Genomic DNA, 18538 nt, shown 5'->3' on the forward strand with positions numbered 1-18538 from the left:
ATCAGTTTGACCTTCCTGGTTCCTTGTCCTGCTTCTTCACCACATTTGCTTATGCACCCATTTGTCTTCAGCGATCGTATCATGGAGGTGAGCACACAATGATATGATTTTTTTGTTCTTTGATGCCTGATAACTGATCCCTTTGGCACCTCGTGATCACACAGGCTGTTGTGCTTCTTCTGTGTGGGCTTTGTTGCTTCTGAGCTAGATGGCCACTTGTTATCTTCAATCCTAGGTCTTAAAGGGTTTTTTTCACCTTTTGAATGATTTGATTGAAGTATTTCACGGATCTCTCTTTAAGTGCATATATGTTTATCATGTTCACTGGCTCCTGGTCTATTGATCCCTTAAGCATTATATAATGCCCATATATATCTCTTGTTATGTCCTCTGCCTTGAAATAGATTTTGTCAGATTAGAACTGCAAATCCTTTTTTTTTTAGATTGCCATTAGCTTGATATACCTTCTGCCAACCTTTGTTCCTCAACCTGTTTTTCATCTGTGAGCTTGACATGCACCTCTTTCAGACAATATATTGATGGATTTTGTTTCCTAATCCAGTCTGCTAGCCTTTGCCTTTTTATGGAGGACTTCAGACTACTGATGTTCAGAGTTATTACATATTATCTGTGGATTTTGTTCTGTCGTCTTGCACCCTTTATGATAGACATTTTCCTCCTTCCCTCCTTAGCAGTGTGTTATGTATGTATAGCAGGATTCTTTCTTGCCTTCTTTTCACCATTGGTTCAAAGACATCTTAGCATTGTTTTAAGAGCTCTGACTTCTGAATAGTGTTACACTCCGTGGTGGTCTCATGTTTGTGCTTTGTGGATATTGGTGTTCTGGCCAAAGTGTCTTGGAAAGTAATTTGTATAATGCTGTCTGTGTGTGTGTGTGTGTGTGTGTGTGTGTGTGTGTGTTTTGCTTTTCTTGGCATATTCTCTAAATTTTTCCTGATCTGGGAAAACCCTTGCCTTTCCATCTATATTGATGGAGAATTTGGTGGGTTTGGGGATTCTTGGGTTACCATTATTCTCCTTCAACTTTTGGAAAATGTTATTCCATTCTCTTCTCATCATGGTTTCTATTGATAGGTCTAAGAAAAATCTTATCTGATTACCCTATGTGACTGCTTTTTTTTTTTTTTTTCTTTACATGCTCTTAGTATTTTCTCCTTTTCCTCAAAGTTGCATAATTTGACAAGTATATGTTTTGGTGTGTCCTTGGGGTTCAGTCCAATTCGTGTTCTCTCTGCTTCCTGGAAGATTGTCTGATTCTCCTTCATTAAATTGAGGAAATTTTCTTCCAGGATTTCCCCTTGCTATCTTGGCTGTTGATGTTTTGTTATGTCTTGCCCTGGTATCCCAATTATTTAAATATTGTTTCTCTTCATAGTATAGCCCATTGTTCTTAGGTTATCTTCAACTTCTTTGATTATCTTGTTTGATTGTCTTTCAGGTTTGTTGAGTTCTACTTGGTTATCTTCGATGTTGCTGATATGATTCTCCTCTTCCAGCCTGTTGGTAAGGTCTTTTACTATTTGCTTTGCTTCTGCTGCATTTTCCCTTAACTCTTGCATTTCCCTTTGATATGTGGGATCTATCTTCTCTTTTATTTCATCTTTTTTTTGCATTGATCCCTTCATATTCTGTATGACTCTACACAGTATTCTGAAGATTTATTTCTGTAGCATTTTAATGTCTGCTTCTTTTATGAATGTACTTCGGTGCAGGTCTCCTCCAACATTGTATTCTGCTTCTCTTGCGTTCTTGTAGAAGTTGCTGATGTGAGTTGTTGTCTGCGTGTCATTTTGGTGGAGCTCAGTGCCATTTCTCTGGGAGTCCAGGAGCCCTGAGTTATCTCTGAGAGGCTAATCAGAATGGCTGTAATGCCTTCTGGTAGCTAACTGCACTGCAGATGCTGACTGCGTCTCTGTCTCACTGGGGTTTTATTCTATCCCTAGTCAGCCAGACTTACCTATTTGGAGGGCAGCTCTGGTGTCCTCTCAAGCAGCATGGGTGGTAAAATAGCAGGTCTCAAGGGTGGCACTGGGCAGGCTGGTTGTATGTTGAGCCGCAGTGGCATGGGTGCCAGCATGGCAGGAAATTGTGGGTGGTGTGTGAGGGTAATCAGTTGTGAGAAGAAGCAGTGATGGCAGGGGGGGAAAATTCACAGTTGGTGGTAGCAGCATGAAAAAGCTCCAGGTCAGTGGCAGTAGCAGCAGGAGAAAAGCAAAGGGCTGGCAGTGGCAGCAGTAGCTAAAGAAAGAAAGAAAGGAAGGAAAAAAGAAAAAAAGGAGATAAAAAATTAAAAAGCCCTGGGCTTGCAGCAAAAGCTGCCATGGGGGGTGGGGTGGGGGGTGGGTGGGTGTCCTGATCCTGTGGTGGTAGGGGCACACACACACAGAAGTCAGAGGCGCTAGGGGGGGAAAAGCCCCTGGTTGGCAAGCAATGAGCCTACTGCTCTTTTCATCCTGTGAACCTGTGTCCCCTTAGCTCTATGTGCTACTCCTGTGACTTGGAAGAGAAGAACATCCCTCTCAGTGGCTCTGGTCTCTCTGGGGTGTGTTACTTGTCAACATCTTGTCCCTCTCCTTAACCTTTTCTTTTACTTCTCTCTGGTAGAAAGTTTAATCTACAAGAAATGAAAACACTTATTAGTAGCTTGGTTATTTTTTAATAGGCTAGAGGGTATGTGGCAGTTTGAAACCCACAGCTGCTCCTCAGGAGAAAGAGGGGGCTTTCTACTCCCATAAAGAGTCACAGTCTTGGAAACTCAGAGGGGCAGTTCTACCCTATTCTATGGGTTGCTATGAGCCAGCATTGACTCAATGGCAGTGTGTTTGGTGTGGGTATTGAGCGGGAGGGGAGGTTATCAATGAATAAAAGATGAGGCAGTGGGAAAAGCAAGGAAGGACCAAGGGCGGTCCATGATATTCTCAGCATTTGTCACCAACATCATGGTTCAAAGGCATCAGTTTGACCTTCCTGGTTCCTTGTCCTGCTTGCATCTATGTACAAGGTCATTGAAGGCACCCAGGCCTGGGGCAGGTGCTCTTTAGTCCTCAGTGTGACGGCTTTTATCTTTTAACACTGTAAATATGTCTTTTGAAGTAGATTTGCCTATAAAAACATAGTGTTAGGAACTAATTTTATGTGCAAATATTTAACATTAGGAATAAAATATAAGGTTTTTCCTATCATCACTTTCATTATGTATTTAATTGAGAATCTAATTTAATGAGGGCCCTGAGAAAGAAATTTCCATGTTTCTCTCTTAACTTTTACTGGCTCCTGGCAAATGTTGGCATTCCCTGACTTTGTTTACATATTGAGCTGGAATAGTCTTCCTTGTGTTTATTCTCCATTTTTCAAAAGAAACCCAGTTCCATGGTGAAAGAAAGATCCAAACAAGTTGGCTTGATGAGTACAAAGGGTAGGAATTGAATATAATTAGGTTGAGGGACACAATTAAATCCATCACGTCACTCCTACCCCCTTTTATCAGACCCTGTTACAAATCATTTAGGCTTTGGTCCTTCATAAATTCAGCACTTACATTGTTTCTACATATTTCTGTTACACAATAGTTATATTTGTAGGCAGAGTTTTTTCTTTATCTTACTTCTATCTTAATCTTCCATTTATTTCATTACTCATCACTACTATTAGGTTCTATTTACCTTTCATCTAGACAATTACCATAAGCTACTCATCATTTTACTTTCTTTCTTAGCTCTACACCTTTTCAACAACATCACACATTGAGTCCCAATCAACATTCCTATAGAGCCTGTATTTTCAAGGTCGAAATAAAAGTCTTCAATGATCTCTCTTTTAAAAGTCATGGCCTAATAAATTAGAAATGCACTGCTCAATAAAGTCCTTCCCTAGAAGATTAACATATGTATTTCCACTAGACTACCAGGACTGTATTTCCAGGCCTACCATCCATGTACCTGATACTCAGTGCATTCAACTTGAATTGTGATTCATTGTTGTTGTTTTGACCATGCTCAAGTTCCTCTACTTTATTATGTGATTTTGGTCTATTAAAATTTTACATATTAAGACCCTTCTCAAGGGCGGCATCTTCTAGGTAGCTTTCCTTAGCATCTTTTCATAAGATGTGATTGCTCCTTTAGTCTGAACTAGAAACTGGATTGTACGTTTAATGATAGTTAGAATATTCTTTTCAAATTTTAGTTCAATAGTTTTATTGTTTGCACATCTTTCTTCCTCATCATGTATGCTTATTTTCATTCATCTATTATTGCCTATTAGACTCCCATTAATTAATGTGTAATTTTCCAACCATTTTGTAATTTTTTTGAAATATAAGGTATTTCTATAAGCTGTTTCCCTAAAATAGTGCTTTATATACACTATATGGCTAAAAGTATATTAAAATTTTAATTAACTGCCTTGATTTTTTGGTGTGTCAGACCCCGTTAAAGCATTTAATAGTATCCATCTACCAGGAAAATCTAAGATGGAATTGACTAAGCAGCATCTAACAATAACCTCCTAGCACCAGTAAACTATTTATCTTTCAACGGATCTATTTCTTTATTTATAAAATGTGGGAAAGTGTTCTTATAACATTTTGGAAGATTAACTCAGTTAACAGATCTCTCTTTATTTGCCTAGTGTGTAATCGGTTTTAAGTAACAGTAACTATTATTACATTTATTATTATCATCCCTACTGTTGCCCAATTGCCTAAAGTATCTACTCTAAGAGTTTGTATATAATTTTTCATATTCCAAATTAAATATCAGTCTCTAGGTTTTGCTGAATTACTAAATCATATCAAGTAGGTTGGTAAATATGTAAAGAAAAGAAACAAACATTTACTACCAAGAAGTAAGGCAACAGAGCTGTGCATCCCCTTGTTTGAGAAATGGGGAAGCAAAGCTGTAGGTGAAACAAAACTTAGCAAATCATGCAGAGTGCAGCAAAGTACCCCGAACCCCTGATGGCCTTTAAGAAATAGTGACTATAAATCTGTAAGACTTCTCTCCACTTCCCTAAGGAAAGTTTAAAATGCTCTTTCAGTCCATAAAAAAGAGACATAAATACCTATGTGGCTGTGAGAAACATTAGGTAGGTAAGTGACTGAAAATGCCCTTAGATGATTTCCTTTCCACTCCTTTGTATACTCAATCCTTATAAGAAGCAAAAATAATTAGACAGGTCAAATTTTCCCTGCCGAAATCTCTTATTGTTCGTCCTCTCCACAAAATTACTATTGTAGCATTAATGTGAAAAGAAGCATTTAAAAATATGTGAATCCTCAAACATAAGATCATAAATCCTCACTCACTGCCACAGTGAGTCAATGCTAACCCATAGGGACCCCCCATGGGATTGTGAGACTATAACTATTTACCAGGCTATCACTATTTACTGAAACAGAAATCCCAGTCTTTCTCCCATGGAGCTGCTAGTGGTTTCGAACTGCTAACCATGTAGATCACAGCCCAAAGTACAGCCACTATGCCACCATGGCTCCTACCATGAATATTAGGCTGTAAGAAAAATATGTGGGAAGAAAAAGAAAAAAACTCTAACCTTTGTGTATTAAAGAGCAACACTCTTGCAAACATTAAATTAATGTTTTGCCTATACAACTCAATATATATATATATTTTAGTTCCCCAATGAATTTTAAGAAAAGAACAATTCTTTGTAATTAAATATTCAAACACTTACAAATGTATCATTTAAGACCTATATAGAAATATTAATGGTTTATCTTAGACTATATTTTTTCTCTTTCCTGTGGAGTGTTAATCTAAGTATATAATAATCTTTTAAAAATGTGTCATGCACTAGAGATAGAAGCAGGTTGCTGTCATTTGCTCATGGTTGCTGCTGCTGTATGGTGCCCTCCCCGGGGATCTGATTCATAACAGCTCGACCTACAGCAGAGAAAGCAGTGCCGAGTTCTGAGCCATCTCAGGTGTTTTGCGACACTTAACTCCATTGTTGTAGCTGCTGTGCCACTTTATCTTTCTGAGAGGCTTCTCTTTTGCACTGTCCCTCTACTCTCTACTCAGCATGTTTGCTAGGAACTCATCTCTCCTTATAATAAGTCCAAAGTACAAGGGACATAATCTTGCCATTCTTGCTTATAAGGAGAATTCTGTTTGTACTTTCAAAACCAATGTGTTAATCTTCTGTCTGCCAGCACAATAATGCAAATACATAAATTATCCTTTGGTTTTCCTATTCATTTTTCACATTTGGGCTGCAAAAGAAGCAATTAAAAATAGTATGAAGTGGTTCAGGTACACTCAGTTCAGTTCATTTGTTCATATGCACAAATGCAACAGTAGGAAATGTGACTATTAGATATATTAACACTTTAAAGAGCACTTTGAGGTTGATTTTCCAAGTGCAATATGTAGCTAGATTTCTCGATGGCTACTTTCATGAAGATTGATTATGGACCTAAGTAAAATTAAAGAATTAATAAGGACAAATTTTACTTTTGAACCAGCTGTGAGGATTTTTTTTAATTTTAAGATATAACCTATGCTGAAGACTTTAGTTATTGATTTTCATCAGTTGATACTTCAAGTCCTTTCCATTTTCAGCAACTACATATTGCAGGTTGTTAATGGAAACTTATTCCAATCCTGATGTCAGCTTCCCAGAATATTTGCTCAGCATACAAATTGAACCAGTATGGTGAAAAGATATAGCTCTGAGGCATACATATCCCCTTGTTGTATTTGAATGACTACCTCTTGGTCTATGTACAGGTTCTACATGAACATACCCACGTAATCTGGAATTCCCATTATTTACATTGTTGTTCATAATTTTTAAGAATTCCCACATAACATAGTCAATAAAACAGAGGTAAACATCTTTCTGGCATTCTCTGCTTTCAGCCAAGATCCTTATTTGTTTCCAACATTGACATTCCAGCCCATAATTTTCAGTGCATCTTTAATGCATATTTGATACATTCCAGACTGCAGAAGTTGGTAAAAAAAATCTTTAATTTATTCATCGTTGGACTAAGTGGTTGCTGTGTTAATGTGTATAATAGTCACATTTACTCCTGTTGCATTTGTACAATAGTTCTTTTATCACTAATGGTGTTGTAATCGAAGATAGATTGTGAAATATTCTGAGGATGAAACTAGCTCCATTCCTCTTCAACTTCTCATTCAAAATATATTGAATAATATTCATGTTTGCTCATTTGAACAATATTAGTCCATTACAACACAGTAAACTTAATATATTTATTTTTTATGCATTTCATCTTGCAAACTGCAAGGTCAGCAGTTCAAAACTACCAGCCACTTTGCTGGAGAAAGACAGGGATTTCTATCCATAAACGGCTAGCATCTGGGAAAGCCACAGTGGCCCCTATGCATTGGCATCGACTTGATGGCAGTGATTTCGGGGGTTGGTTTTGGAGCTTTCCTAGATTCATACATTCCATGTTCTAGTTATCAATGGAGGTTTGCATCTGTTTCTTCTCATTTTGGATCTTACAGCGCCACATGAAGGTCCTAAAAGCTTTAGTCTAAGGACACTCCCATCTAAGGACAACTCAACTTGGAGGAGGTAGCTCTTCTCTCATAGTTTTTTTGAGGGGCTTATCTTCTGGTACTGTACCAGACAATGTTAAACTACTTCTCAAAGTTTTCCTTGTACATGTTTGTAGAAATGGATCACCAGGTCCTTCCTTCTCGTCTGTGTTAGCTTGAAAGTTCTGCCACAACCCCCCAACATTGGTGGCACTGCTGGAGCTTGATATTCCCGTAGCATACAGCTTACAGCACAACACCAACATGTAAGCCAACATCACTTGACAAACTAACAGGTGAGTGTTGGTTTGCTTATTGTTAAAAGTAAAATTCCATATGTAGATATGGATTGGGTTGTTGTTGGGTTCTATCAAGTCATAGTGACTCCAGGGGACAGAGCAGAAGTGTCCTATTCAGCTTCCCGGAGGCGATCTTCAAGCAGCAGCTCATCAGGTCCTTGTGCAGACTGCTGGGCAGGATCAAGCCACTAGCTTTTCAGTGAATTGTTACAGTTTCCAACTGTCTGTACCATTTGGGCTCCTTAGACAATGCTACAACTCATACGTTTTTCATTTGAAGACAGTCTGCCATTAAGATTCCTTGGCTTCTTTTACCTTTTCATGTTTCAGGAATTAAAATACCTTTAGTCTAGACGAAGAATAGAAAATAGACTAGAATGAAACATAGCATCAGAAATCTTTTAAGACTTTACTTATCATGAATACAACATATTATAGAAGTTTCATTCACTTATTGACTGTTTTCAAATGTACTTAAAACAAAGAACAATATATAAGGGAACCTGAGGTTTTTGTCTTGTCTCATTTTCTTTGTTCATTTTCCTACTAATGTCATTGAGCTACCCTAACAAAACAATCATTACTAAAAGTGCAAGCATGTGCCTGTTCAATTACTTTCCAAAATATAATATGATTATTATAGAATACAAATGGAGAAAGCAGGCAGACCTCATAGATTTTTTTCCCCTTGCTTCTTGACTTGGCGGGTTTGAGTTTGGACGGAGATAATCTATCTGACTCTTTGGATGACAGCTGCACAATTTTGTCCCATGACCCCGTTCCTACTCACCCCGACCTCAGTGGAGATGTGGAAAGGAGTCTGAGCTTTTGTGACCAGACCAACAGAATTTCCTGCCCATCGGAATGGATGACTTTTAGGGATTCCCTCTATGTTGAGAACAAAAATTAAACGCTGGACAGATGAAGGAAGTGTTTTTCATGTTCTTGTTTGTACTTTGAGTCGACTTTCAGCTCCAGTAAAGTCTCTCTGGCACTTACTTTCGTATGAATCAGATTTACTCATGGAAAACAAGTGATGGCCACTCATGTCAATACACAACAATGTGGTAAAAGGCAAATATAAGGCACTTCCAGGATGCTATAAGCTTTGAAAATGGTTCCAGGGTAGTTCAGAAGTCTTTCATAAGTGTCCTTTTAGTCAGTGCAAGTTATTTTTCCAAATGGTTCACACATCTGTGTTCCTATTTAAGTGACTTTTATATTCCTTGGTGGATGCAATTTGGTTTTGCTGCCAAGGAAAACAGCAAACGCCTGTTCAGCTGACACCCATTTGGAAGAATAGTGACATCCCACGACCAGCCAAGTTGAAAGTATTTTTTTAGGGGTCATAGTTCCAGCTTTCCACTAGAAAAAAAAATACAGTTGAAAATTATATTAAACTTTGTGCACCATAAAGTGGATTTTTGCAAAACACATCTTGAAAAGTCAGCAGGGACCCTGATTTTCATTGCAGGGCGAGACTTTCCACCTTTGAAGCTTACGTAGCAAGTCCATTTAAATATGCAAGAAAAATCTGATAATTTTCTCCCTCAAACAATAGAACTGCTCTTTCACCTGTCTTTTGAATAGTGGTTTCGACAAGGATTATAGAAGTCAAGGCAGAGTTTCTTCTTTGCATTGTTGAAAATAGTAATAAAATATAGGTTGATCTCTAGATGAACCACATTATCACTTTTTATGTGGATAAAATGTCCCTAAAAAGAAAGAAGTATTTCAAGGGCATTCCTTTGAATAAGATTTAATTATTTTTCTTTTAATAAGATGCTTAAAGAAAATTCATGAGTAAAATAAAAATATGCTGTCAATAGTAGGATTTAAATTGCAGTTCCCTGGCTTTAAAAAAAACATATTTTAGAAGCTCACATATCTGCCATTTTAACATTCCATGGTTAACACATTGACATAATGCCTATCATCTACATTTTCATTATCACGTCCCCTGACTGGAAAGAAAGTTCCATTAGTGAGGTCTGTTTTCTGTTCTGCCATCAGAAGAGCTCCTGAAAATGGTGCGCTCAGAAAGAACTTCTTGTTGGATATTGGATACTGTTATTTGTAAGTTAGATATACTTGTTATCTGAACATTTATAAATAAATAGAATCCAATTAAATACTATGAAGGAAAATGAATTCATTTTGTGCAAAAATACTTTATTTCTCTTTTTTAGAGATGAGTGGAATTTTTATTTCTGCAGAATATTATTTTATAAAAATTGTCATATTCAATTTTTATTGTATTTCTAAAAGTACAGGGAATAAGGAGATGCTACTCTACTTTTACCCTTAAGGTAAAATGTTCTTGATATTTCTTTGGAATTCTGTAAACAGGTCAGAGAAGTTAATTAATTTATTTGGGACATGCTTTTGGATGAGGTTAATAGCATCTTTCAATGCAGAAAGTTCTTCATTTTTTATCTATTACCGGCATACCAATATCATCTAGAAATAGTTCCTATGCTGTAAAATTCCAAAGGGGTCTGAAATCACTGAACTGTCAGAAATGTTTCTGCCAGGCAAAATTTCAGTTAGAAGGAAGCCTACTAATTTCTACTCTGTGCATAGACATCGCATTTGAAAGTCTTGAAAGCACATGGGTAAACATAAATGAAAAGAGGCATTTTGTGTGCTATTGTGACTTTTTTTTAAATAATGCATGTATTGATGTGAAAGGTTTTTCTAATTACTGAAACAGTCTCCACAATTTCCAGAGTCCTGAAACACCATATTCCCCGGGCTCCAAAGTGTTCAGTAAAGACAAAAGAGCAGAGCACGAAGCGCTTTCTTTTTATACAGAAAATCAAGTCTTCCCTTAGGAAAATGCTTGAGTTACACGCAGCGAACAGTGGACATATTATACCATACATACCACACCATCCATGCCTTCATTAATACCTACTCCTTTGTGCTTGCTAATGGGGCAGGGTCGGGGAAGTGGGTGGAGGGAGAAACAGTAGGAAAATCACCAGTAAAAGTTTAATTTATTCCACCATTTTCAACTGAAAGGATAAAGTCTATCTACCTAAAAATTGTTACACAACCTCGAAGAAAGCTTAGACTTCTTTCAACTATTGCTGCTTTTTAAAAGAATGAAGATAAGACACAGTAGGATTTTCCATGGCTAAAGGCAGTGCTTTGTGAAAGTGGTGAGAATTGCATCGTTTGATCAATCTTTCTGTGAGGGAAACACTAAGAAGTCAGTTGAGAAGTTTTAAAAGTGCTATTGGCTAGGGAAATCTGAAACTGATTATTAATAAAATTTTGATAGATTTCAATGATATATATCTTGGCAAAGATAACATCATAGACATGAAGGCAAAGATAATAAATTCTTCTCAATCCAGGGTAATCTGGGAGTATCCTAATAGTCAGGTCATCTCTTCAAAAAGCTACAGAGACATCTATTCAGAAAGCATATTTTCCTATGAACCAGTTTCCCCATTAATCTTAAAAGAGAATTTTTTTCCCCAATAGTCTTCAAAATAAAGTGCAGGAGTTCTGTCTCTTTGAATCATCTGAGTCATGTTTTGTTTTGCTTTTAACCAACTGTATTGCAACAATGGCCAGGCTATGGTAACATGTATAACCCTGGAGTGGAGAGAGATATCTTTGAGGAAAATGAAGACCAGAAGATGAAATTGGACATGAGAAACATAATAATATTAGTTCTTCCAATCTCTATGATGCCAGGAAACAATACCTGTCACTATTTTTGCCTAAGATTTTTTTTTGCCAGGTGGATTTAAGAAAGTCTATGTTTATTTCTGCAAACACTTAACAGAAGGGGTTGCTACCTACAAATTGCTTCAAAGATTCAGTGAAAATTCAGCAAGTTGCATATCCTAAACTACGTGGCAAGTTTGAGGGAATGTTATCAAGTTTGTTATAAAGAACAGTGTGGTTCAGGAAATGAGATAAAAGAGGCATGGCTCACAGAACAGGCAGTATCTTTGAGCCGGTTACTCCTGAGGGTCTCCCAGCTCCACTGCTTATCTAAGTGGCCCTGCTTGCCAGAGGGGTTTGTTTGCCCCTACTTGCTGAATTAGAACCTCCTTACTGATTACATGTAAAGGGCATGCTTTACTGCAAGAGAAGGCTGTTACATTTGGGGGTTTAGTCAACAAATTCTTAACAGCCTAGCATCCTAAACTACAACACATTTCCAGTATTTGATTAAGAACTAACTCTTTTATCCTCTTTATCATTTACATTCCACCCCTTGTCAGTCAGTTTGTCCTACAGACTACCTACCAGAGGATTCAGCTGTCCAATTCAGAGGAAGTAGCTACAGAAAGCTTTATGCAAAGCACTGAAGCCTTGACAGATACTGAATGCCCAATGAATGGAGGTAGAACATTGATAGAGACAGTGGTGGAGGTTAGGCCCCATCGTTCCGAAAGCACTGGGAATGCGATAGAGAAGAAGATGCTTTCTTAATGTGGAGTTGACCATGATGGTGTGAATGAATTAAGCCTACAGAAGTAAACCCTTTAGCATCTTCATTTACCGATGAGGCACAACTCAAAATGAGAAGAAACACCTCCAAAAATCTTCTACCAATCTGAACTTGGAATGGATGAAGTGGGACTCTAGGAAAATTGGTAGTCATCAAAAACTAAATGGATTACATAAAGATCGATAGCCTAGGCATTCGTGAGCAGAAATGAACTAGTATTAGTCATTTTTAATAAAAAATTCATATGATTTATGAAGCTGGGAATGACACAATCAAGAGAAATCAGATTTTATTCATGATAAAAAAGGACATTTCAAGATCTATCTTAAAGTAAAATGCTGTCTGTAATGGAAACACACCAAGCACTAAAGCTAGTGATGCAGAAATTGATGTGGGAAATAGTATTATAGAATTTTTCAAAACCAATTATATTGAATACCTTTTTCAACAACATAATTGGCAACTACAAAGTGAACTTCTCGAGATGGAATATGCAGAAATCAAATTGACTACATCTGTAGGAAGAGAGGATGGAGAAGCTCAATCTCAGCAACTAAGACCAGGCCAGGGGACTACTGTGGAACACCAATAATTGCTCACATATAAATTCAGGAGGAAGCTGAAGAAGACGTTCTAAAGTCCACAAGAGGCAAAATACGACCTTGAATGTACCCTGCCTGAATTTTGAGATCCTCTGAAGAACAAATATGCTGCGTTAACTACTACTGACAGAAGACCTAAAGAGCTGTGGGAAGACATTAAAAATATCATTCAAGAAGAAAGCAAAGGTCATTAAAAAGAGAGGAAAGAAAGAAAAGAGCTTGACGCTCACCCGCATGAAGAGACAACTGCAGGCAGGGATGCTATAGCAAAGTGTGGTAAAGAAACTAGATGATGCCTAGCTATCAGAAGGAAGAGCATCTGGGGTTCTTAAAGGCTTGCCTTCAAACAAGAATCCATCTAAGTGAGGAATAACTGAGTCCACATAGAAGAAGCACACTAGCCAGTTTGATCCGCCAAACTCCAAACTTGCTGCCCTCTCGTCAATGATGATTCATAGTGAGGGGTTTCTGAGACTGCAATTGTTTACGAGGAGTAAGAAGCCCAGTCTGTCTCTTTGGGAGCTGCTGGTGGTTTCAAACTGCCAACCATGAGGATCATAGCCCAATGTGTAACCACTATAACACCAGGGCTCCTTGTTTGATCCAAGGATTGTAAGTAATATAATCCAAATCCAAAGGAGGAAATGGTATCATAGCTTAAATTGTGAGCATCTGGTCCACAGAAGGCTATGGATGACAGTAGAAGCCCAAAACCTATTTGCAGGGTCCACACATTGATTAAAGCTTCAGGTGAATTCCCTTATAGTGGAGGGATGTGAATAGCCGCAGACAGAAAGCATTGTAAAGTCAATTATTGTAGTTTGCTTAAAATGTAATGTCTATACATTTGGCTTCCCTTTGGACCCGTTTTAAAATGGTTTCAGTTAAGAGAAGAAGTGAAGGGGAAACACACATGGAGTAAGCCTCTGATGAATCCCCTTGGAACATGAGCCAGGGATGTGAATAGTCTTCCGGTCACACACAACACATGCGAAAGTGGATTATAGCAGATGCAGTCAGGCGAAAACTTAGCATTTTATCATTTGATCTCCTTTATGATCCATTTTAAATTCATTTTTAGATTTGTATACTTTCATTTAGATTGAGGTTTTTAATGTTTTATATTGCTATTGTTGCTAGTTTTTTTAGGACTCCTCATATTAATAAGTATAGTGGATATAATTTTGTAGAAAGCATTTAAATGTAGCCAAAATTAAGTATTTTATTTTATAAATTCATTGTATTTAAATGCAAACTTTAAGAACAATAACTTCTCTCTCCTAATTTTACCCTAAGAAATTCAGTAAAGTGATATGCTGAAGTGCCATTCAATATCATACCAGCTGGTGTTTTTATACTCACTTTATTGCTCACATGTTGAAAATATGTCTTAACACTTGTACATATGATAGCTTTTCTTCTTCTTCAGAATTTTGTAAATTAGTGTGACTAATGTCTTGACAAAAAAAAACTTTTACTGTCATACATGCGAGCTCTTTTCAATTTGGCTACTCAATAAAATTGACTATAAATCTTCATTTATGCATTTTATGGAAATGTTAGACACATAAATGCATACATGGTTAAACTGTAACAAGTGCATAGATTTCATGTGACTCTCAAAGGTAACCATGATTTGCAAGAAGCTGCTTATTAAAAAGAATACATCCTTTGTGTTCTTAATTTACTTTCAAATGGAATTATTCTGTGTGTCCTTACAATGATCTATAATAGATTTAAGTCAGTAAAGTCACCTTTAGAATTGCTAAAGTTTATTCCATCCAAATTCTCTTGCTTTTAGAATAAGTGAAGAAAGTGAATTTCCTTGCCCAAATGAATCATTCTGTGTATGTATTTTAGAGAGAGCAGTTCTTGGAGAAGGACATCATGCTTGGTCAAGTGGAGGGGCAGCAAAAAAGAGGAAGGCCCCCTATAGGTTGCCTGCTGGGAATGATCAAGTGCAATGTAAGTGAGAGAAATTACTGAAAGCCGACTGAAGGTTGAACATGATAGTGGGACAAAGGAAAGTAAAAGGAAATAGAGGAAAGAACCAGGAGGCAAAGGACAGTTATAGAGGTCTAAATGCAGGCATGTACATATGTAAATATATTTATATATAATGATAGGGAAATATATCTACATACATATATTTATATGTTAAGTATTAAGGTAGCAGACAGACATTGGGCTTCTACTCAAGTACTCCCTCAATGCAAGAACACTTTGTTCTAATAACCCAGCATTCTGTGATACTCACCTTCCCGACAAGATTGCGGAATACAAAGTGGGTGTATAAGCAAAGGTGGTGAAGAAAGCAGATGGTGGCCAGCTATCAAAACATATGGTGTTTGGGGTCTTAAAGGCTTGAAGATAAACAAGCAGCCATCTAGCTGAGAAACAGCTATATAGATGAAGCACACCAGCCTGTGTGATCATGAGGTGTTGTCAGGATCAGGTATCATTAGGATCAGGTATCAGGCATCAAAGACCCAGAACAAAATTATCATATCAATGTGAATGAGGGGGAGTGCGGAGTGGAGACCCAAAGCCCATCTGTAGACATTTGGGCACCCCCTCACAGAAGGGTCACAAAGCCAGAGCATGTACATTGGTACAGATAAGAGATCACAATGCTGGGAATCCAGGATAGATAAGCCCCTCAGGACCAATAATGACAGTAGCAATACCAGGAGGGTTAGGGGAAGGTGAGGAAGAAAAGGGGAACTGATAACAATGATCAGTATATCACCCTCTCCCAGGGGTGGTGAACAACAGAAAAGAGGATGAAGGAAGACATTGGTCAGTGTAAGACACGAAAAAAACAATAATTTATAAATTATCAAGGGTTTATGGGGGAGGGAGGGAGAATGTGTGTGTGTGTGGGGGGGGCGCTATGAGCTGATGGCAGGGGCTCAAGTAGAAAGAGAATGCTTTGAAAATGATGATGGCAACAGATGTACAAATGTGCTTGACACAATGGATGGATGGATTGTGATAAGAGCTGTAAGAGCCCCCGATAAAATGATTTTTAAAAAGAAAGAAAGAGGAAGGCCCTTGATGAGCTGGGTTGGCAGCAGCTGCAACGGGCGCCTCAGTCATAAGAATGATTGTGAGGATGAAGCGGGACCAGGAGGTGCTTTGTTCTGTTGTATATAGATCCCTGACTCCATGGCACCTAACAACGTGTGCGTGTTTTAGGAGCCCTGGTGGCATCGTGATTAAAGAGCTCAATAACGGAAAGCTCAGTGGTTTGAATACACCAGCGCCTCTATGGGAAAGTGTGTAAGTTTGTTTCCATAAAGATTCATAGTCTTAGAAATTCTATGGGGTAGTTCTACCTACAAGGCTGCTATGAATCTGAATTGAATCTACTCCAGGGTAATGAGATTGAGTTTGTTTTCATGTATATTTTTTAGAGTGATTAATATCACTCATCTAAAATTATGAGTAGTGCGACATGAAGTATATTCATTACAGCTTAAAGTAGGTAAAGATTTTGGAGGACATTTAAATGGTTTTTGGTCTTAGTTTAACAAGCCTTAAAGGTTCTGGTGTCTTTAATTTTGTGTTCTTCCCTAATACTATAAAGCCTATGGGCACTTAGGATAAAGTAAATAAACAGACAACTTATTAGGCCTCCCCCCCCCCCCATGTAACTCCAATTGCAGATGCATTCAAACTATTTTATTTTTGATATAGGATTTATACCTATTTTATGCACAAAGAATGTAATTATTGTTCTCTGGTGACTACCTGTAATACTTTTTTTTTTTTTACCAGCCCTACCCCCACCTCCTGTAATACTTTTGTTAATAAGTTTTTTGTTATTTTCTTTGTCTTTGCTCTTCTGAATCTTCATGGGTATACTGCTGTGCTGAATGTAAACAGAGAAGAAATTTAGTAAAGTTCAGTACAGATCAGGTAATTTTAAAATCAGCTTGCAAAGTAAACTAAAGGCATATCAGCTCCCTTTGTTTGCAATTTAGCCTATATGTTTCGAAGGGGAATTCTGTGAAGGAGAGCCCCGGAGGCCTTGTCAACAGAAGAGATCAATTGTACACTGGTAGATTATTTAAAGGTCATTTTGTCAGAGGGATTTTTAAATGAAATTCGACACTCTTTTCTCTCTCTCTCTCTCTTTCTCCCTCTCTCTCTCTTTCTAGCTCCCTCTCAGATAAATTGTCTTATTTTTATTTTTTTAATTATTATTATTTTCTAGAAAGATTTACCCCTTTAATATTTACCCCAAACACTTAATGTCAAATCTCACTAGCTGTCTATAAAAAAACGATCAGAGGAAACAGGCATTCATAACAAATACCACAGCATGGAGGATTTTTAAATGAAAACAAAAGAAGCCATTCTCTAAGAAGGGATTTCTACCAGAAAATTATAGTTCACACATGGTAGTTTGAGGATGAGCACAGTATAATTGTCTTTTTTGAAAGAACATTTAAACAAAGGCCTGGATCCCCCACCATATCATAGCCTGACATGGAAATATAAATTAGGTGGAGTAGAAAGGCAATGAAGTAGCACCATAATTAGGTCCCTGGTACTGTTTTTTAAATTGCACAATTACATATTTTAAGAATGTAGAATGATGACTATCATAGTCATACTGCTTTTGTTATTTTATTTGCTTACCACATGTATACTTAAGCTGATTTACAGCATTATACTTTGTTACCGATATAATAAAAGAATCAGAATAAACTTCCCATTTAATGCTGTTTATAATGACAAACACTTGACTAATTTGAAAGGTAAATTATCTAAGCAAAATGTGTATAATTACTAGGTACAGTTGTGTGTGTGTATGTCCTGTGTGTATGTGTCTGTGTTTAATAGCAAATGCAATTATGCACATTTTCCTTTGCTTGAATCTCTATTCTTCTTATTGTGCAGAAGAATCTCCTCATGGATGCATATTTACAATTTTAATCACAAGTTTTCTTTATTAGAGATATTGTGCCGAGTATGGTGTATGTTCCTTAGTCTGTTCTGTAAAGTCTGTTAGTAGTGTGGCATCTTGGTACAACCAAGGGAAATAAGGGGATGCTATTTTTGAATGGAAAATTGTATCGTCAAATAAAAATGAGATTGAGGCTAAATACCATGGTCTGTGATTTACAGAATGTCTAAACTGAAAAAGTCTCACTCAAAGCTAAAACATTCAGGAAATAGGAGGGTTTAAGAGGCCAATTATGCTCCTTTTTAGATTTCTTCTTCCCTCTAAGTTTTGTCATTTTTTTCTCACTTTCTTTCTTTTTAAAGAAGTTTTATTAGAACATATCTACAATTTCCTAGTCAACCACCCCTGTGCATTTTTGTTTGATCTCCTGTATTGCAATTCCCTCAATGTAACATTGAGAGGCCGGAGACTGGACTGAGAGAGAGGTGGGATAGAAAGACCAGAGATGTGGAGTTCATAGGCAGAAAGGGCTGGAGGGTCCTCAGAAACAGGAAGCACTGGGAGTATCAGGATGTCTGGAGGGGAAATTTCAACAGCCTAAAGTAATTTGAAATCTTACATTAGCCAACACTGGGCCCCTGGCTTAATTTTAAACTCCCAAATCAGCAAATTCCTAACCATTTTTGCTGAGGCCA

Source organism: Echinops telfairi, unplaced genomic scaffold (genome assembly GCF_000313985.2).
Source record: "Echinops telfairi isolate 266 unplaced genomic scaffold, ASM31398v2 ScPeMD7_1;HRSCAF=3_0, whole genome shotgun sequence".
NCBI classification, from domain to species: Eukaryota; Metazoa; Chordata; class Mammalia; order Afrosoricida; family Tenrecidae; genus Echinops; species Echinops telfairi.